The sequence below is a fragment of the Geospiza fortis genome, unplaced genomic scaffold (genome assembly GCF_000277835.1).
Source record: "Geospiza fortis unplaced genomic scaffold, GeoFor_1.0 scaffold41, whole genome shotgun sequence".
In the NCBI taxonomy this organism is placed as follows: Eukaryota; Metazoa; Chordata; class Aves; order Passeriformes; family Thraupidae; genus Geospiza; species Geospiza fortis.
This window is the reverse complement of record NW_005054299.1, coordinates 193319-216339: the sequence shown is the minus strand read 5'-3', so window position 1 is coordinate 216339 and position 23021 is coordinate 193319. Positions and strand designations below refer to the sequence as shown.

Genomic DNA, 23021 nt, shown 5'->3' with positions numbered 1-23021 from the left:
TGGAGGAGAACCCAACCTCCAAGACTGCAGTGTAGAGCCACAACTTGAAGAGAACTCACAAATGCCAGAGAGTCCAAAGGGTCCAGTTTTCTTCTGGTGAGCAGAGTGCAGTGAGAGATCAGGGCTTTGTGTAGGCTTCTACTCTCTTTAGCTTGTCCCTGTTGCACTTCAGTGGCCCAGACACACACAGACCAAACCTCTTCCCAACCCACTCCAAAAAGAAATTAAGAATGACCAGCTAAAAGATGTATTCAACAGTATAGGAGGCCAATGAAAGAATGTAATTCAGATGCTCATGGCATGGCAGTGGCTCAGGTCCTTCTCCAGGAGTTTGAGCAATGAGATACAGGTCACCCAAGCTTTGCTCCTGCTGGCATCCTGTGCGCTGGCATGGGATCGTCACAAAGCCATGCAAACCTCCAAAAGCAAAGAGCATCCCTTTTCTTTCTTTCTTTGGTCCCTAGAATTCTCCAAGGCATCTTGCCTGACTGCACACACTGTTGTGGGGAGAATAATTGGGAAAAACAGCCCCACAGCAGAGATGCTGTACTTGGGCCACCACTACCCTGTAAGAAGGGGGCAAGGGGAGAGGGGAGGTGTACCAGCAGGGGCAGTGCACCTGGGCATCCATTTCTTCAAGCTGCTATTGAGACCAGGAAGAGGACAGCAAGTCCAGTTTTGCTGCAGCCCTGGAACACTCTGCACTCTACCCAGCTCATGGACAGGGATCTGCATGACCAGATTTGATTAGGTACTCTTGGGTACTCATCTTTGACTGCTGGGCTGAGCTCCCCTAGCATAAGCAGCAGTAAATGAAACAGGGATTATGCAATGTGAAGGGCTGAGTGATGGAATAGCGACTTGAATGGGAACAACTGCCCCTCAAACCAATGATTTGCAGACACATTACATCATTTCCCTGTAACCTTTTTCAATGAGGAGAAACAACATTATGGAGCATGGGACTCTGGCATAAAGATAAAAGCTCTTGCAAAGAGTTCACTGCTTGGATATAAGATGCTTTCACAACTACACCCCATGAAATATGAAGTTCCCTTCCAGTTCAAAGTCACCACTGGATGCAAGTGTTTCAATTTCTCCTAAGTCATCATGGAATTTCACAACCCAAGAGCAAAAAAATCCTCTCCTCCTTTTCTTTTTAAAGAAGTATTTTTTGGCTTTCTGTTCACCAGTAAAAGATACCCACTTGAATTCATGTCAAGCCTCATGAAGCAGCAGACTCTCACAATGCCTGTTGCTAGTGCAAAGTTGCTCGTTTCTTCCCTCTCCATCCACCTCCTGGTCTAATTTACTGCACCCCTCAACTTTCTCTCCAAATTTGTGGAAGGATCAGGGAGGGCAAACGCACTTACCCAAGGAACCTCCCCATGCATTGCCTCAGCCAACAAACTGCCTGGGTAAACAAGAAACTGAAGTTTGGTATCTGCATTGCAGAAGATAAACACCTTGGCAAAACAGGTCAAGCAATATCCAAGGACAAATCTCCACTTCAAGAGAGGTGAACTCAGAGCAGAACCAAGGGGAGTGTAAGCAGATTAAAAAAAAAAAAAAAACAAAGCACAAAGGACTGGAAGTAGAAAAAAGATGGCATGAAAACTGAGAAACAGGATAACACAAAAGAAGCCTCCACCACAAATACATTCATTCTGTGGAGGGACTCTACTATCAGGGCTGGTTTCTGCCTCTCCAAAGTTTTCCATAAGTGTTGTGGAAGAATTTTAACCAACTAGCATATGTGCAAAGGGCAGAACTCTGTTCAACACAAGCCTCTTCCTTTAAACTGTGACTTTTTACTCACCTGAAAAGAAGCATCCTACTACACTTTCAACTCTTTGCTAAGCAACTTGCCACTTCCTAGCTTGCTCTTTGAAGCATTTCCAAGAGTCGTTTGGTGGGTGTTGCAGGGGCTTTTTGCCCCATAATATCCTGTTTCATTCACCCCATGCCACAGAGGGACACACATAGGGAACTCACTCTGACTCATCTCCAGAGAACCATTCAGCAGGTGGTTCAAGACAAAACTCATAAGGCACATCCTGAAAGGGACACTTCTGACTCCTCTCACTGCACAGAGCATTGCAGAGCTGATCTCCAGCCATGACAATTAAGGTTTTGAACCTCAAAATGCTCTAGCTACTGACAAAGCTGCTTCTGTTAGCCTGGTGTTTTTGTCACCTCCCAAGATACTTGACACCCGGGGCACCCATTTTACCAAAAGTACAGGGTAGGGATTGGTGTAATCACAACTGGATAGCTTTCAGAGTAGGAGAAAAAGACTGTGACCTAGGAGATAAACCTGTCAGGCAAGTGAAAACTCAGGTACAGCAATGAAGAAGTTTTCTTCCAGCTTTATGATGTGATCTTAAATACAGTTGATAACTATGGCCTTGATGCAAAAAAAAACCCAAAAACTTCAAACCCTGCTCAAATAAATGGAATAACAGAAAGCACTTAGTGTATATCATTGGTACTTAATACAGTTAACTACCAAAAATGAAGTTATCAATTGCAGTGTTTTAGTAGATGTCCACATGCCTCAGAGACACAGCTAGGGGGAGAGAGGAAGTGAGAATAATAAGTACCTGGTCTGCACAGTCACCCCACGCTCAGCTATTGTTTCCATTGTGGTTTGGCTATGCTCTCTAGTATGGCCTGTGTGAAACTACTTGACAGAAATTACTTACCAGCAAGCAAGACCTTCCTGCTCTTTTATAAATTATCTCTCCTGCCTCTTAACCCCTTTGCACAGCAGGGAGTCCAGGCTGCTGAATACTCTGCCTGCTGTGGTTTGTCACTGGCTGCTATCACCCTTCTTTTAACAGCATGTTTTTCCACCCAGCAGAGCTACCAGCCTCTAGTAATTGCTATCCACACATTAGTGCCTCATTACACAACACACCCAGGCACTTACAAACACAAAGGACGGAGAGCCCTGGTATCAATCTGGTAGCAAAGGATGGATCCATCACCCAGCCCTTTGCCTTTATTTTAAACTGTGAATCTTCTCATTTTGATTTAAGGTCAGGCTGTGCTTACAGCTGTTCTGCACCATACCAGGAAGAACAGCATGGGGCCAGGGATTTCTGGGCAGCTAACGGCTTTAGGAGAAGTGATGGACAGACTCCCAGGTTAATCATGCAATAGCACTGACACCAGGTCCCCACAGAGGGCAGCTCCTCAGCAGGCAGATGGGAGCAAGCTCCATGGGGGTAACAACACTGTACAGCACAGGACAGATCATTCTGGGGAAAGATTCTGTACACTCAGTTCATTTACTTCAATATTTTACAACCTAATTTGATTCCTCTTGACCAAGGGCAAATTCCCTCCTGCCAGCCATGGCTGTTTCTAACCATGGTCTCCACTGGCACCATTTTTTATTTCACCACCTGCCACTGTGATAAATGCATGTGATTTGTGCTAACAATTGTAACTATATCAATATTTTAGAAAATATTTGTTAAAAAGTAATAGAGGAAAAGGATATGTAGCTAGTGTCACAAAACAGACATTTTCAGATGTTCATGAGACAATAGGATGCAAGATGTAGTTTGAGATAAGTAACATCTCAAAAATGGAATAGGTCTCAGGATAATTAGAGAGTCAGCCTTGAAATGGACAAAATTGAAATGATTCCAAGTATCTATGAAATAATAAAGCTTATTTTTGGAATATAATGCTGGCTTCTATAACACTATAAGACTTAGGGCACATGCACAACCTGCCAGGTTATTCAGAGGACAGCAAGGAAGACTGTCAGCCTTTCTCCAAGAAGACCACCAAAGAGCCAAAAGACCCCTTAGCAACAACAGGAGCATGCTGCGCAGTATAGTGATGTAGATTTCAAGAATCTAAAATAGGAGGAGATTTAGGAGAAAACATTGATGAATATGTATTAGCATACAGTACATAAGTTGTGTTGGGATCCTTTTGCTTTTTGTACATGAGGCAGGGTGGGATGCCCTCCCCATAGCCCGATCGATCGATTTTGCTTATGCTTTATCTGAACCACTGCCAAATTTCTTTTTGTAACTACTAGATTATATTTGATTGTACTATTTTATCTCAATTAAAACTGCTGCTAAATTTTAAGTTTGTGGTTTATTAAATGCCACGGTTTGATGCTGGTGCAATGCCAATGCCCCCAAGAAAATACGTTCTCCCTGGTGTCTGCTGTGAGATATGACCAGGAATAGAGCAAAGCAGGCTCCAACTTAGAAATAAAGAAGAAAAAACTTTATTAACCTACAACTACATGTAAAAAGAAACACACAGAAAGAATGAAAACCTTCCAAGAACATTCCCCACCAAATTTCCAATACATCCATCCCTCAGATCACCAACTCTCAGTCCATTACCACCCTTCAGATAACCAATTCTCAGTTCATCAAGGAGAGGGGAGTCCCTCTTGTACCATAGGCTTCCCCTGGAAACACAGTTGAAACCTCGTGTGTTTCCATGTCACTCGTGGCACTGACTGGAGATCATCTGCCATCGTGACATCTTCCTTCCATGCCCGGTGCTTTCACTACTGTGCATGGACCAGAGCTGCTTCTAGGGTTCCCCTTTTAAGGATGCTTTGCCAAGCTCCAAAAAAGCACAGTCTCTCTTCACATCACCCCCTGGGGCCAAGGGGGTCTCAAGAACAGAGATCTTCTTCTTCTTCCCTGAAGACGGAGGGCACCACCACCCTCCTCACCCATCATCTCTGTTCATGCACTCTCGGGACACCTGTCCCCCCCCAAATTTAACAACACTGAACTCTCTTGGCTCCAAACCATTGCCTCCCCCCTGAATGCAGTCTCTGTGTCACAGGAAAAAAATGGTTCTGTCCATGGCTATACAAGAAAGTCCAGCCCCAAGGCCACTCCATCACCTCCGCCCACCCAAGATTCTTCTCAACTTCTCTTGTGGCCCATTTCCTCTTATCTCATCTCTATCTCTCTTCTCATTCAACTCCAGGAGGATCAGCATTTGTAAGGTTTCCATCATTCAAGAAAAGGGTTAAAAATCTCAGGCTCTGCCTGCCCAGAACTCCTTCGGCTGCCCTGCCAGGCACCTTCTCGCTCCCCGCACCCCGTTCTCCTTCGCCCCCCCCCCTGCCTCACCTGGCCGCATGGCTTCCCCTGCCCCGCCCAGCTGGCAGCAGCCGGGCAGGGGAGCTCTGACCTCTTTAATGGACGGAACCCAAGAGAGCTTGCCCCGGGAGTTCTCTGCTTTTAACCCCCTGTGTTCTCAGAGGCGTATCCATGTCCTCAGTGGCCACACCGGGTGCCAATATTCATATCTGAGCACCTATTGGTTTGACCAAAGCATCCCAAAAAAACTCACTTCCTCTCACCACGACACTAAACTAGACATGGGACCTCATTTATCATTTATAACACCACCATCTGAAATCAGGATTGCAGGAGGTTTATGGTGGACAGTTTCCTTGCTGATGAAGCCCACACTGAGCAAGGGAACTTTAACAACAGGAGGAGAATATTTTATCTGAAGCCAGAGCTTGTTGCACACAGACCCTTTTCTCCAGGGCTACAGCTCACCTCCAAGCTCACCCTGCTTTTTCTCAGTCCTGCCTGAAGGACAGCCAACATTGCCAAAGGCCATGAGATGGTCCCTGATCAAATCCACCCAGGGTTTCACACAGACTTGATAAACTCTGCTTCTGCCATGACCAAGGGACATAAACCAATCTTTACTACTCTAAGAGCAGCCTGCTGAGACTGAATCACCACAGGCGGCATGAAAGCCATTTGAATTCAATACCACAAACCCCATTCCCTATGTAAATAAGCTTTCCTGCCAAACTACTCTTAAAAAACCAGGACTAGCAGACCTTAATTGCCTTCTTTATGTTTTTTCCAGACTATGTAGCATGACAGACTTTGATCTACTCCAAAATGTTCTTTATAATCTCTTTTCTGATTAAACCAGAAAAAAGATGTTACAATTAAAGTAAACCCATGACAGCACAACATACCAGTACTTGGACCATATTTCATCTCAGTTTTGTGAATATGCAACAAAGCACTGCAAAGTAACTTTTCAGCACTTCAGAATCAAAAGTAGCTTATGCCAAGACTAATATCCTTCTAATCAGGTCCTTTCCCCAGTAATAGTTTTATTTTTGGAAAAGAAAAAAAGGCTTAAGAAATTGTTTTAAGAAATTGCCAGCAATTAAAATGACAACTGGACATAAAGCAGTTAAAAAAATCTGATTTCTCCACTTTCAAGATCCAGGTACACTCCCCCCAAACAATAGTTTAATCCTTTTCTCAGATAAAGCTATTAAAACAGAAATCCTTATCTCCAGATGAAATGAAAGGTTTACAAAACACCAAAATGAAAATTTTACTTGAGATAAGTTAATTCTTTTAAATTGCAGTTAACATGTATTTTCAAAGCAAGAAAAACAAAACCAGAAATCCTTTGCAAATGTTAACATGTTTTTAATTTTCCCACTTTTCTTTTGGAAAGAGAAGCAAGAACTACATGATGAATTGACTTGAGCACTTGTGCTTCTCTGGTCTACATCTTCCTCCTTTAAACATAAGGACTTTCAGACACAAAACACTCTCAAAAATCTGCATTGTTCTAATTGAAATTTTGATCATAAGGCTACAAGCTTGGAATTCATAAATAGAGATTTTTGTCAGACTCTATTGACTTGCTAAAACTTCATTTGCTGTCAGTACAAAAGGTATTACCCTGCAAAAAACAGTCAGATTTAAAAACATGGCAGTGTATTTTGCTGTGGAAGACATCCCACTCCATGGCTCATGAACATTCTGCTATCATGAGCCAAACTCTGGAGTAACTGCAGTCACCCCATGCAAACAGCAGAACACAGGAGACATGTTATATCAGATATCACCTCCCACTGGTACCCAATAGCACCTCAACATAATTTTCAGTTTTTCTTACTTCCCATATTTTCAACTCTTCCATATTTTCACTGAGTCAGTTTTGAACTCCTCAAATATTTATAAACAAGTGAAATGCTTCCACAAATACTAAGCCCCAGCACATTCCATTAAAAAAAAAAAAGAGAGAAAAAGAAAAAAAAGTGTAGCTATATTGGAGGGAGGGAAGAGGAAATGGAATATTCAGCCTCCTCATTGAACCAAAGGCAGAGCAAGATCAACTTTTATCAGACCCCAGAAAAATCCACCAGTAACAGGATAGAGTCTTAGTCAAGAAAACACTATATTTGGCATCAATACCGAGACAGATTACAGAGGACAAAGCCACAAGGCCCAAACACCAGATTTACTCCACTGCACTGATAGCTTCTAGAAGGTGGTTCTGTTTTTTTAAATTAATATTTATTATTATTTAAATAAGGGTTGGATGATGGAGGAACCACAAACTTGGGACCCTCAGAGCAGCCTCCACTGTCATCAGGGCCCTCCAGCTCTCACAGGTGGCAGAGCTGGTACAGACAACTTTTTAAAATTATTAGTAGTATCTCTCTCTAACAAACTTTAAAACCAAGCAACTACTAACCCCAGGAAAACCTGGCAGATTCATCAACCTCAATCCTACACAGACTGGGTTGGCTACACTGCACCCAAGGGTTTGGCTTGCTAATTAAACAAGACAAAGTATTACAGAGCAAGGAAAGCAAAGCAAAATCTGTTCAGCAGAAGTAAATAACCACAGTTCACACACAACACACACAAATGCATTAGTTTGGCACTGCTGAAAGAAAACAAAACTCCAGATTTGGCTGCCCCAAATGCCCCATCAGTTTACACTAAACATCTAAAATAGAGGCTCAGCAGGTGAAGCCTCTGCAGATGTAATTTTGTCCCCAAGTTTTCTAAGACATTAGCCATGTATCCAGTTAAACATAACAAACATAACAGCAACAGACTTTAAGCCTTTAAAAACTATAATACAAGGAGAAAATGGTTGGTAATAGGGCCTTGTATCACAAAGTCATCACACACAGTAACTGTTTCCACATTACAATGCCAGTCCCAGCTTCACTCTCCGGGCCCGAATGGACTGCAGGAATCAACCCTCTCCCAACACCACTTACTGCCCTCCCACAGCCAGGCCAGCATTCGAGGACCTCTCCAGCTGCAGAAATAAAACTCGGCCAAAATGAGCAGCCTTTGGCTTAAGATAACCACTGCAGAAGACAGAGGCCTTTCACTGGGTTTTTTTTTCTGCTGGTATAAAAGAGCCTGGACGAATCAGCAGGTTTAAAAGCATCAGGATCATAACAAGCCCATAACATCAAAAAAAATCTTGGTGCCAGCAGTAAGTTTCAGTCAGATCAGACTGCTTGGTCACAAGCTCCAAAACTGAGATACTGCAAATAGTGAAGGAGGAGCAACCCAGTGGTTTAAAACACCTTGGCTTGTCACAGCTGTGACAGGGATGGGCAATGAGCCTTTATTTCCCTGCAAGCCTAATGTGGCTAGTGATTCCAGGGTTCAAGTGGCTGTTATTAAGCTGCAGATAGTGCCACTGCCTTCCAGCTCTTGCTTGGTTATATGAACTCAAATCTACCCAGGGAATAACCCCCTCTATGTTGCAGTCTAATAAATTTTGCTACAGCCTGTCTCACTTCATAAAGGAGAGGCATCCAACACAAACAGTGGGATTCTGTTCTAGAAGAGCTCAGTTTTGCGAAGGGGAAAAAAAAGGCTTAAAAATCCAAATCTAGCACTGCTGGTTAGAGAAAGCTGAACACAAGTGCATAAAGCTGGACCTGGAGGGTGGTACTGGGATAAAATTAGCTGCTCTCCCCACACAAAGTCTTATTGATCTTTATGTACAGTTTCCTTCAGGTTCCCAACACTCTGGGTTAGAAAGTTAAAAAAAAAAAAAAAAAAGGAAGGTCTGTCACTGCTATAGATGTAGGAAGCATAACTCAATGGCATTTTTTTACTTAGTTTGCAAAAGCAATATTTCTGTCCAATAGCAGTGGCCAGCACCTCGACCTGCACTGGCACAGCCAGCAATGACTCTGCTCTGACACTGGCTGGTGCTCAGCGAGTCCTTGCAGCCTCACACAACGTTTATTCTGTTTTGCTAAGCTGCTTTCATGCTGCTCCACAGGAGGAAGCAGGCAGTGCTGCGAGAGGCAGGGGCACCAGAGGAGCACTGCAGGGGTGGCAGGTGTCTCTCACAATTCCACACAATCTCTCACCAGGGATCCCTAATCCTGTCAGAAGCAATTTTTTGTCAATTTTCTGCAGTGCTCGAGAACCAATTTATCACAGGAAGCACTTTCTCTCCAAAGTTTTAATTATTTCCATGTATGTTGAGTAGGTGTGAAATGTGTGCAGGAGTGATTTACAGGAAGGAGCGCTGGAGAAAGGGAAGAACAGTGTAGGAAGCAGCACAGATCATCTCCAGCACATGTGACAGCTCCTCACAAATCATGGTAGTGATCCACACCATTTGGTTTCTCCCACTGTAGGGGACTGCAGATGGTAAAGCTGCACTTCAGCATAACAACATTAATTCCTCTGCCTATTCTTCTATCAGGGAGCCTCCTGTGCACAGAATGGGGTTGGTCTCTTCCCCCAGGCATAAAGAAACAGAACGGGAGGACACGAGCTGCATATGGGGACGTTTAGGCTGGACATTGGGAAGAAGTTCTTCACAGAAAGAGTGATTGGGCATTGGAACAAGCAGCCCAGGGAGGTGGAGGAGTCACCATCCCTGGAGGTGTTTAAGAAAATACTGGATGTGGCATTTGGTGCCATGGTCTATTGACAAGGGGGTGTTTGGTCATAGGTTCGATACGATGATCTCAAAGGTCTTTTCTGACCTAGTTAATTCTGTGATTCTGTGAATCTTGGCCCAACTGCCACGTCTTAGACCCACAGAGATCAACTTTCCCTCTTCGCACTAATTCATCATACCAATCTGGCCACCTTGAGGTGTCTTGATTTCCAGAATCAACTGTTTGGTGACCTGTGAAGCCAGGTCACTAACACTGGGCAGCAAATTTGCTGATCTATGGTATAGCTGCAAGGACATTTACATACTGCCTCTTGCAGCAGAGTTACAATGTTTCAACTACTGTGGGCAAGACTTGAGCAATCCCTGCAGAAAAGAGACTTCTGATTTCATTGCCATCATCAAGACTTGCCATGCACCTTCTTCATTACAATGTTTGGATGCTATTTGTCACAGTAAGACTTGATCATATTCTTCCAGCTTCAGGATTAATTTCTCAAAATCAGAAACAGAGAAAAGGAGTCATGCCAAAAGAGCCAGATGAGTTTCCTAACCACTGGGCTGGTGGATATTCTGGGTGGTCTTTGGCACACTTTAGTGAAAAGTACTTAAATACTTGAGCATTAAAATCAGAGGTGATAACTTTAGAAATTGTAAAAAAAAGAGAACCTCATCACTCAACATGTTTTGCCTGGATTGCAAGTTCCGCCAGAAGTCCATGAGAGCTTCTGGGACTCAGCATTTGAAAAATCAAGTTTCATCCTGGATTCCTAAGAAAAGTCCCAAACTGGACATGCACTTTGGGCAGACAGGCATCCTCTCCAAAGCACAGGAGACATCTGATAGAACTTGGTTTCTAGCAATTCAGCATTGCTCTTACTTTTCTTACACAGTCCATACTAATTTACAACTGATTTTGTACTGACTTGGGTTTATCAGCCACTGTAATAGAGCTGGTAAAACTTCTTCCTTCACAGCATTACTTCAAATATGAACAAATTACTTTGAAGCTGAAGAAGATCATTTCTATAAAGAGACAGTTGTAAAATTGTTTAAAGAATGAACTTCCTACACATTAGCACAGTAAAATTTACCCTCTAGTAAATAACAAAATTATCCGAAAGGACAGAGTCATAGATGGTCCAGCTGCCCCATGGCTTCATGTGGTCAACAGATACAGTCTTTAGGAAGAATGACACCAGCTACGACATCCTAGAAGAATTAATTTTTGCACAAAGTGTTTTAATGAATGCCCAAACAGTGTTAGAAATGAGTGCAGGGCTTGTCTGCACTCTCCAGCTTCTCCATTAACATCCAGTTAATGACACACAGTACATTGTTAATCTAATGTTCTATCCTGCCTGGAGACTGAGGAATATCTGAAATATTCTTGACTCCTTCCTGTTTAAAATAGAAATCAGAGGCTCTCAGTTACCACCCTGAAATTTGTAAAGGAATTTCTTTAATAAGCATAAATAAATAACAATTTTCCTATGGAAAATTCAATATATGGAAAAATCTAGACCACTCTGCCATGAAAGCAAATAAGAAAATAAAACAAAACCCAACCATTCACCAGGAAATGCCTCATTAAAATAAGCAAAACCAAGATTATTGTCAGTAATAGATGATTTAGAAGGTTTCTAAGTAAGAGATTCCAGGACTGGGCATGGATTTTCCTCCTTCATTATGAAAATCACTTGGAAAAACAGTGCTTCTTTCAACATCATTATCTTGAATTAGTTATTGTGTCCACTTAAGACTCTTTCAATCACATTTATCCTTCACTCAGGCTGAAAAAACCCAATTTTTCTTAATCCACTTCAGGATTCTTCCTCCTCCTCAGAGCAACTCACCATTCCATGCTCCCGAAATGAAGCCAGCAATTGGTCTGCAATGTTGTGTCTCTCTCGTTAATGGTGATATAAATAAGGAGAAATAAACCCTGGGGCAAAATATTATTAGTTGCTCTCATATCTTTACTGGCAGAATAATTGGCTGCACTGTAAGCCTGACTCTACTTGATTTTTCTATCTGTCACTTCTGTGGCAGGTTACAATTACTTTCTCCTTTTCCTTCTCTCTGTCCCATTGTCCTACATTTTCCTTCCACCTGGGCTTTTGCCATCACCCCTTCCTACCAAAGTGTAGTACAATGCTGCCAAAATTCACTCCTTCCTTCAACTTGTCTCCTCTCTTACTGTACCATATAATAAAATACCACAGGATGAAGGATTTCAGGAGGGAGAGGCAACAGCCAGAATATCTGATAGCAAATTAAGTCACAATTGCACAGTGTGGCAAGGAGGGAGGCAGGAAGGAAGGACAGTGCCACTGATGCAGAAGGATCAGCCAGATCTCATGGGAAAGCTGAACAACAGTGATGTGGATTTAGCACAATGAGGCCACTTCAAGAGGGCAATTAAACATTGTAAGAAGAAATAGTCTACCCTACTTCCAAACTTCTCATCTCCTCCACCTGCACTCCTAATTAGCATGAAGCTGGAATTGGTTTAACTTGGAGGTAGGTGAGAAAGAGGGTTTTAGAGTTGGAGCTGAGCAGCAGCCAAGCTCAGGGTGCCATTTGCCTGCTGGGCCCTGATAACAGCAAGCTAAGCCTCTGAAGCACAGCTGCAGGGATCAGCTTGGCTGACATCACAGACAAGGTCTGTGTGTGCAGCAGGACTCAAGGCATTGAGCTCCTTGCCTGCTTTAATATCATTAGGACTTTCAGGGCAGGGAAGGTATCTTTTTCGTGCAGAAAAAAAAAATTAAAATGCACAGGGGTTTGTTCCCCACAGCTGACAAGAGGAATGTATAGGAGGAAACAGAAAAGGAGGTTTCAGTTCTGGTTCTGAAGGGGTTGGCAGGTTTCAGAAATGCCAAGTGAGCAAATTTAACTCCCACGTCCCCACAACCTGAATGTGAGCAAAACTGGTTTTGAGTTGGAAGGCTGCAGAGGAAGGAGAAAGAGGCCGAATTACCATCACTCCACTGAGCCTGGTGGAGAAGAACATGAGTGGATACTGCTGTATTCTGTGACCTGTATTTTCACTGTCCTTTTATTTATTAACAGCCTGCCAAAAATAAATCTTGCAGAGCAGCAACATGGGCCCTTTGAAATTTGCCTGTATTTTGGACTCACCAGTACAGCACTCATGGCACAAACACACTCCCAGAGACAGGACAGGAGGGAAATCAGTAACCCCTGTGGTGCAACCCATGCTTGAAGTCTCCCCAGGATATCTGGGAAAATTTTCCAGGAGAGGAGATTTGTAGGAGCTGACTTTAACCCACAGAAGAGGATAATTTAGTGCAGTAAGCACAGCCTCTGCAAGAATGATATTTCTTACCTGTACATTTTTTGTTCCTCTCAAGGTAGACTCACTCAGTCCTTAATAAGATACATGAGCCAACACCCTGTATTTACTTTCTGAAGCATAGAATGTTAAGTGTACCAAGACCCCTGGAATAGATAACAGCCATTTGCAATCATATGGATTTGCTCCAGAGTGAATCCAGAGTGATATGAAGTGGATTCATGGAGTCCCAGGGCCTCAGGTTCACCCCTATGAGCAGGCTTCTGGTCCCACTGACAACAGGAGTGCTGTTAGTGAGGACTAAAGCCCTCTGTGCTGTAAATAGGCACCATTTACTCTGTTCTCCTGGTCCATATATCTAAACAGAGGCCTGCTGTCAAACCAGAGTATTCAGTATCTTTAATTAAAGTCTGTCTCTTTTTAGAGTAAGGGGATTGATAACTGGGAGGGAGGAAGGGAGGGAGGAAGGGAGGGAGGAAGGGAGGAAGGAAGGGAGGAAGGAAGGAAGGAAGGAAGGAAGGAAGGAAGGGTGGGTGAATTTGCCAATTGTGTCTTTCAAGTGGTTTGATCAACTCACACCAATGGGAAATGGGAAAGAAATATGGCCTTTTCTAGCAGCTCTGTGCCTGTCTACATCAGATGACTCACACAGACCTTGGCAGGGAAAATTCTTGTCAAGCTGGGACAATGTGTTACTCGTGTCACTATCCACAGCTCTCAGCCCTGTGCCTGCAGATCTCACACCTTGGCAGGCAATATGCCCTTGGGTGGGTGATACAGTCTGGGCTCCCTTAGGCTAAACACAAGGTATAATTTTAGTAAATTGCAAATGATCCATATACATTTACCACTTCCTGTGGTTCTCTGACCCACTCAGGCAGAGACCAGTCACCAGCAGACTCTGATGTAGTTGTGAGAGGTGGGTGGTAACACAGATTAAGTATCTTTTCTCAGGGAGTGAGCAGTGCCCAAGTACACTAGGTATCGTTACAATGGCCTCGTTTCCTTGGATGTTTCTCATTGGTGAGGTCACATTGCTATTATTCTCTGGTGTTGTGTGACTCAGGAACTGAGGAAGGAAATTACAACACAGAATTCAAATTAGGGGATTTTTTTTAAGAACTCGAAGTAGCACATAATAAAACTGCTAATAATATGTTGCAATCCAGTTCTCCTCCAGTCAGATGGTTTTGCACCAAGAGGAAGTTGTTCAGATGCCCTGCAACCTGGGGTTAGTGTAATATCTGGGCATGAGAGGACATCTCAGAACAAATTGTTCTGCTTTGACTTCCCTAGAGAATGATTAACACTGACAACTCTTTCTTTTTGGGCTGAGAGGATTTAATAATTCAAACAGTGTTACTGCATTTACATCAGTTTCTGGTCTTCCCTTTGCTAGTCCTTGATGATGTGAGGTGTAGGAATCAGGGTGAAGAACAAACCCAAAGTGGTGGACAGATATGATCTCACTTTTTTAAACAGTTCCCAATCCTCAACACATTGCTCTTTCCTACAGTAGCTGTGACGAGAGGCTGGTGACTGGTACAAGTGACCTTCAAGAGGATTAGCCAGAGATGTGTGACTGCCAGTGAATAACTCTATTCATTTATTATGCGTGACGAACACTAAATCATTCTAGTAAGATTCTTTTCCATTCATTCATTGCTTGAGAATGATTAGCAGCAAATAGCTCATAGAAGCTTTTCCAGTGGAGCTGAGCAAAACATGCACAGGGAGAGCCAAAAACTTTGTCCCATTCACTTGTGGTCAGCTCCCATCAATAGAGTTGGTCAAATATTGGGGGAAATGGCGGGTCAGTGTATCTGTGCTATACACAAGTATCTTTACTTCGTAAATCTTACATCTTCCAGTCTCCTGACCAAGCCCATGCTGCTATTAGGGACATTTGCCAGTTTCTTGTTCAAATGGAGCAATGGTTACTCTTTGAACCACAGAGTTTCTCTGTAAACTAACACAACTGTGGATAACATGGAGCATTTCTCTTCTCCAGACAGCCAATGGATGACTGTTAGGATGACTCTACACCTGTCTATCAATGTGCACACCAATGACTTTTCAAATCTATCAGGATTAAGCTGCTGCTTAAGACATGAAGCTGCCATTTCCACCCACCCAGAGGTGTAAATACCATACCAGAGCAAAAGTGAAAGAAACCAGGGATGCTGAATTAAAGTGGAAAGCAGCATCCCATGTCATGTCCCCATGTGTTGTTCCCATTTCTCCCCCACATATCTGAAATATTCCTGTGTCATGCTGACCAGTGTGGTATGAATGCAGCACAGGGCTGAAGCATGGCTAAACTGGATAATACCCAGTGTGTCCCAACACTGCTGCATGGAATGCTGCCCTGACATCTTTGAGACCCCAGCTTGAGTCCCTGCCACCTGATTTGGTGCAGAAGCTGATCTTCACAGTCTAAGAGATCCCATGGACTGGCTGGAGAACAGGTGAACTACATGCTTAGGCATGATGGCCTAGCAGCTCTCCTACCAGGCACAACTCTGGAGACCTTGCCTATTTTACCTCTTCCCTCTGACTTTGAACAACTCTATCTCCCCACTTGCCCCCACTCAACTTGACCATTACATCAATTTTACTTTTTAGGTAGTGACTGCTACCAGGTTTATCTCAAATGGATCCTTCTCTACCTCTCTCTCTGTAGGCATAACTGAAATTCAAATGGATTTCTCTTTTCAACTACACTTCTAAGTCAAAAGAGGTCATGTGTGCATGTACACAAATAGAAAACCAGTGGGGCTATTTTCTTCAGATGATAATGCTGTATTTCACAGCCCCATCTTCCAGCAGCAAACTTGTTGGCTTTTTGCTCATCATATGACTCTTGAGCAGTGAGGACTCTATGCATCTCCACATGGATTTAACAAAATAATTAACTGTTATTCAGCACAAAGAGAAAGTCACAAGACTGCAAAGAGCAGCACTAAGAGTGCAGCTCCATGGCAGAAGAGCAGCTCTCTCTGAGCTGATGATGAAATGCATGTATAGCCCAAGCCCTGGCTGCAGCACTGTATCATTTTCTATCTATTCACAGCTGCTCTTGGCCAGTAAGGACTGAAATGAACCAAGGGCTCTGGATTAGCTCATGCTCATGCTCACCAATTACTTTTGGTTTTGCCTGTTGCAGGGAACTCCAACAGCTTCCTTCCTGATCTGCACTCACATTTTCCAACCCTCAAAAATGTCATGTACCCGGGAAAATAAATTCACCATGCAAAGGAGTAGGTAAAAAACTTTTGCACTTTATGGGTTGGAGGGATTTCTTGGAGTAATAGCAATTTTCCTAACTTACATCTTTTCTCTGTGTGACTTACCAGTCCTCCTTCTTTTCTCCTGAACTCTATGCCACACATTTTTTTTCCCAACAGCCATAACATTATAAATTATTCACAAGATGTAGCTATAAGGAATGACTAATGTTTCATCTTCAAAAAAGGGCTTACAGTGCCATCCCTCACACTGGATGTCGAGTTTCCAAGGCTTCCCCAGTACCATTGCCAGAGTTCCAAATGGCACTTCATCCTTTCCTGAAGGCCAAGGGGCCTCCATCAAGACTACTTTGCAAAGATAACCAGGATTTTCTGCTGGGTCCACTCACACAGCACTAACTAGGAATTCCCACCAAAAATAATCTGACTTCTCATGTGACTAATAATGTATTAATGTGAGAGAAAGAGGACATGTAGTCATTCAAATCAGGAGCAGCCACAGCCTTCTAATTAAGGAAGCAGTTTGTTTTCTTCACACAGTTTCCTGACCAGACAGATCTCTCAGAGACTAACAACTGGTCTTTTCTATGGTTCAGCACTGGAAAAGCACAAGAAAAATGCATTCCAGTCTGGATACCAAAACAAATAAATCTGGCTTTATGAGCAGAATAACCACAAATGGTACATGATTGATTGATTGATTACATGTCATCATCCAACAAGCCTGCAGCTAATGAAGCATAATGCTGAATAGATGAACATGAAATGAATGCCATTAAACAGCCTATAATAAACATTTTTCTAGACTCTTTTAAAGGATAAAAAATCACAGTAATGTTTAATACCTAGACCACTACAACACAGCTAATGAACTCTCTAAAACTTCATAACAAATGTTGCAGTAAAAAGAAAAGCATAGCTAAACTGGATAATAACCAGTGTGTCCCAACACTGCTGCATGGAATGCTGCCCTGACATCTGTGAGACCCTGGCTCAAGTCCCTGCCACCTGATTTGGAACAGAAAATAAAGCACTTTGGTCATCCACTAAGAAAATCTGTATGAGAGCATCCCAACCTGGCTAAGTCAGAAACACCCTCCTGGGGCAGGGAGAGCAGTGCCAGCCACCAGTGAGCTCCAGCCTTTTCTCTGGTGGTTTCCACCTCACTGGGGACAACACAAACAGCCATTTCTGAGTGGCTGAAGTAAATGGCTCAGCTGGCAAATGATCCACTTTAAAACCTGGCAAAGAGTTAAACACAGCAGTAGAGAGCGCAGTGAAGGGAGGAGATGGGAACTCCAACCATGTGGAGTTAACTGGGCTGTGGAAGTTGGGAGACCATGGATTCTGGGAGCACCTGGTCAGTGCCATGTGGGTTTACTTCATCTGGAAACCCAGGTGCCAACTCTCTGCTGTCTTCACTAGGATGCTGTGTGCTACTTCTGCCTCTGTGTTACCTGCAAGGATCATTTTCATGTATTATGTCCCCTCTTGGCACAAAACTACCATTTCCTCAATGCCAGCCAAATGTTTTTCAAACCCAAAACATGCAATCACAAATTTTTGAAGGCAGGCAAATGATCAAGCCTGAAAAAAAAAACACTACTTGTTTTTAAGCAGTGACAAGACTCCCAGAATCAAGATGACACTGAAGCAAGAACACCCATGGGCATATTACAGGAGTGAAAAAGAAAAATCAAAGTATTTTCTTCTTTTGCAGCATCTCACATCCTGATGTATCACAGCACTTTACAACCCAGTTACCTTTCCAATACATCTACAGGGTTTGCAAATACTCTCAGTCTGAGAGATGGAAAAGCTGAGAAATGCAAAGAGGGTGTTTCTGCCTATAGAAATTACTTCTCTCAACAACCATAGGTGAATATGTTATTCAGAGTCCTGAAATGGAAAGGATGAAGAAATGTTCGCCAGAACTATCATTTTCCACAGATAAGGTAAAAATGCTTCCAACACCTGAACTTTATGATACCTCTAAGGAATGATGGTGGTCCCACAAAACACATTTGCAGGATTAGGCATTTCAGGCAGAGGCAACCGTTTTGTTTTCCTTTCAGAAATGTTTCTCTTTTTTGTCGTTGTTGTTGTATATTTTGGAGTGACTATTTTTGCAGATGCTCAAACAGCAAATATATCCCTTGACTCTCCCAGCTTTTGAAAATCTTGGTACTAATTATAAAGGATTGAATAGAAAAATAAAGCTATTTTTCTTTCTCTAGCCAGTAAGAATCTCAACAAGTATCCTTGGCATACACTCCCTGCAGGAAATGGGCAGTTGGACCTCTAAGGACTCCAATTTGCAACCTCCTTTTGTACCTCCAACTTCTTCCCGCCACATCACCAGAAGACAAATACCCACCTTGATCCCTCTGAAATTAGCAAGTGTGGAAGGAAGTAAATTAACGCATGAAAATTTGGGCATATTATTGACAGCAATCCATTCATTCTCTTCCAGTAACTCCTCTTAGAAAGGACAGTGGTGTCAAAGAAATAACTGATTTTAGAGGTTCCCTGTTCGTACCAGGTGTCATGGGCCATACTGAGATAAACATCAACATTTCTGATGGTTTGACACCATCAGACCTGGTAAAACTCACTCCTATGGAGAGTCTTTTCTATCATAGCAAGGTGGAGGCTAGAAGAGCTTCTCTACATTGCAATGTTGGTAGGACCAGTCAGGCAGTGCATTCTTTCCATTATTACCTTAATAAAAGAACAGGAAATCATTGTCTCCTAGCAATTGTGCTGACTCCGTAATAGTGGCTTGGGATGTCTCAGTGTTATGGGAAGTTACTCTGGAAATATTGCATGACCTTTCATTCTCCTGGTATAAAGAATACCCTCCCTGTTCACCTCTGTTTATGCCAATCATGTCAGACGGCAGCATTTCCACCAGAGAGGACAGCTACGAAAAAAAGAAAGGCACACAGAAGAAGAGGAAGGAAAAGTGTGTTTCCATACATATGATTTCTGTTCTTCCAAGGATGACAATCTTGAGATTCAGAAACAGAGTGAAAAAGTACATTTCTACTAAAATTTACATTACCTATTTACCACAGCCCACTTGAAATAATTTCAGCTACATTTTTAACTGTAGGAGTCAGGTTAAAATACTTTAGCTGGACTGGCTTTATTAGGAGCTTATGAATTAAATTGAGAAAGAATGCTTTGATCCCAGAAAACCTTAGTAAAGGTTTTCTGGCATCAAAGAACTAGCTTCAATAAGCTCTCTTGGACTAAGCTGAATTATTAATGTTGATTAGATAAGAGTACCATTCACCTTTCAAATGCTGTTCCTCTGAATGTTTAACGATACACTGAGCTGCTCTCTCTTAGTAAAATCTCATTTCACTACCATCATTCTGCTGAGAAAGATGTATTGAATAATGCCAGAGAGCACCGAGCCAGTGCCACGGTATTACATCATCGCTATTAAATATTCCTCTTTGTGCATTCAAGGCATGCTTCCACACATTTGATGCATGAGAAGTGAAAACAGCAGTGAGCTAAAGCACCTCAGTGTTCTCTTCGGTATTAATCAAGCTTCCAGGATGTTAAATGCCTGCAGGGTTGCATCCCTGACCCCTCCACAGCACTGCCACCAAACTTTATCTCATGCAGGCAGGAGGTATCGCTGAGTGAGTATCTGGTGCAGGCAGCTTGCGCAGCACAGTCACGCTCAGGGCTGACTTTAGGTGTGCTCTCAGCCCAGACCACATTTCTCCTAATCTCTGAAGTATGAAAAAGGACAGCAATAGAATGTATGGATTAAAGAACTGCTTCCCTCTAAAACTCCCAAATGAGCAGAGCCCCAAATAGAACAGAAACCAGGGCCTGACTCCATGCCTGCTGCTGCTGCTGATGTTCACCTCACCAGTGGAGCTGGCAGATCCAGTTGTGCTTGTTCCTGGGATGGGACAAGCCCCTAGAAGCCAGCCCCACACCTTCTACTCACAGTCTTCCAGCCCCTGTGCCTTTCTCCCCTCCAACCATCCTTTCCCTTCAGATTAATCTCAGCTCAGCTGAGCCCCAACATCCTCCCTCGGATTCCCAACATCTCGCTCCCTTCTCACTCCAGTCCCTCAACGTCAGGAGGACACGTTAACCAGCTGCAGGCAAACTCTCAAGTCATCCCCTGTACAAAGAGAAACTGAAAGGAGTAAAACCTTTGAAGAACTTGGAGACAATATGCAGAGGTCTGCTTCTCTATGCACCAGAGGGAATCTGTTGCCAAAACCTGCAGAGGTGGGTTTCTTTGTTTCTTGGCGTCAGTGTTTCATAGCTGTTTCTGCTACTTTTCCTGATGTTTCTGTTCTCACTCTTTTCTCTCTCCTTCAAGCCCACCCCAGACCAAAACCTAGCAAAACTTTCTTCCTGGAAGGCAAGGTCTTTGGGTTTGTTTCTGGTACCCTTCTGTGAATCTTTCTGCTTAGGGGCCTCTGCATCGCCTCCTGCTACAGAAAGTGTGCGGCTACTTTCACCACAGGGCAAAGGCTGTGGTAAATTCTATTCACCATAGAATAATTTAGATTGAACAGTATCTTTAAGATCCTTGAATCACTGTTAAACCAGCACTGCCAAGTCCACCACTAAACCATGGCCCCAGGTGAGATTAAGGGTACAGCCAGTAGAAGGCAAGGGAAGGAGAAGGGGGGCGAAGGGGGGGGGCTTGTTCCAGATTTTAAATATTTTTAGGAAAATCTTTCTTTATATTTTTAAGGAAACTTTGTTTCAAGTTTTTAATTTAGGTATTCTTTAGGAAAAAGGAACAAGGTGTTATTTATTTGGAAACTCTCTTGTTTCCCCTGCCTTGACAAAATTCTGCTTCTTCAGGCAATTGTTTCTGCCAGGAAAAACAGATCACTAAGCTCAGGGCCTTCAAACGGGGTGAAATTTGACTGTGGCTGCTGTTGCTGCCAGTCATGCCTTGGCAGAAGGGTTATACACACAGTAACTGATCCTTCAGGACTTCATCTGCTGGCTCCCTCACCAGCACAACAGCCAGACACATAATACACACTTGCCATATGATACTTTAACAAATCCTTTACTGTCTACATCTTCATAGGCTTCATCTCAGCCACCTGGGTTCATATGTGTGAGAAGAACAAGTTAGACAGGCTTCCTTGCATCAAATGTATGATTTCTCTGCAAATCAGTGGGATCTGACCAACATAGCATGGTCCTTTTCTCTATAATACAAAGCAGCTATTCTTGTTTCCTTCACAGGACAAAAAAGTACACCTGCACTTACCAGGTTGATGTCACCCTAGAGGGACAGACCAGATCCTGGGGCAAAATTCTGGACCTAATCTTCAGTCACACTGGAGAAACAGGCCTCATTCCTGTCCTGATTCAGAGATTCTTCCATGTCTCTAAGGAGGCAAATTGGAATCCCCATTCAGACTACTTCTAAATGCTGAGGCAGTTCTTTCTCCCTCTGGTTTTAAAGGAGGGAGTTCAGGAGTGGTTTTGGGGGAGCAGGAGAAGCAGCTTGTTTCTCAGATTTGAGGGAGGAGAGCAGTATTTCTTGTCCACAGAAAAAGCAAGCAAGCAAACAAATGACCCAGTCTTTACTTCAGAAGATCATGTAGACTGCAAAGTTAATAAAAGGAAAGCACAAGAACAGGGCTCCATAGGGACACCTAGGTTGGCACTCAGTCATGTAAAAGGCCTGGAAAGTCTGTCTGTCCTCTCTGCAGCCCCAACAGCCCTGAGGAGATGTGCAGCACACAGAAAGCAGCAGCTTCGTTATCAGGCAGTCAAGCCAGTCACACAAAGGTGACAGAATAAACAGCTCAGCCCGAGCTCCTTGTTAACTTGGACTTGGTCGCAGGACCAAGGGCACATGACCTACTTCATGATGGCTGCCGCTCTCATAGTGGTGTCCTTGTGATTTGAATACCTTACCCTAGCAGGTAATAAATAAGGAGACATGCTAAGCAGGTACATACATACAGGGAATAACTTCATGGTTGGCGACATCAGAGATGGCTCTGCCAGGAGAGCAAGGCCCTTCACTGCATAAACTGACTGTGTACCATTTACTACAGGGCAGGAAAAACAATTAAGAGAAGTTCTCTCAGCCTTTACAGTACAGGATTGCCTGCAGGGAGCAAGTTTCACTTTCCTTAGTGTGCCAAACAAATTTATTGCCTCCCTCAGAGAGAACACTCAGGCTGATGGCACCAAGCAGAAAAAAAGTGATCAGGAGGGGCATAGCTTCAGGTCTGAGCTCAACAAGGGTAAGTTGGAAATGCCCTGCCCCTCTTATAAAACCAGCCTTCAAGTCCTTCACTTCCTCCCCTCCACACTGGAAACTGCAGCTGTGCAGGGGTAATTTGGGCCCTTAATTAATTAGTTTATTTTGTAAGCATTTTCCACCAATTAATTTTAAAATGTTACTCTATATAGAATCATAGGATTGTATTCTAGAATCATAGAGTGGCTTGACTTGAAAGGGACCTTAAAGTTCATCCAGTTCCAATCCCTGCCATGGGCAAGGACATCTAACTCAGGTGCCTCAGAGCCCCATCCAACCTGGACTTGAGCACTTCCAGGGATGGGGCATCCACAGCTTCTCTGGGCATTTCATGGCAGTGCCTCCCCACATCACAGTACACAACTAATACAGATGGGAACATATATCTCTGGTCCTATCCACTCTCAAAATACTGTTGAAACCCCTTTTTGGTGCCACAGGTTAGAGC

The 23021-nt window shown here is 43.2% G+C and overlaps 1 protein-coding gene across 2 annotated transcripts in view; it reads right to left on the bottom strand.

Moving 5' to 3' along the window:
- Positions 1-20494, bottom strand: part of DUSP10 (dual specificity phosphatase 10) — a 103600-nt gene extending 83106 nt beyond the window's left edge. For both annotated transcript variants that reach the window (XM_005416143.2, XM_031060814.1), the window contains exon 1: positions 20478-20494. The gene's annotated coding sequence lies outside the window, so the exon portion shown is untranslated. The remainder of the gene's footprint in view (positions 1-20477) is intronic.
- Between the last annotated feature and the right edge of the window lie 2527 nt (positions 20495-23021).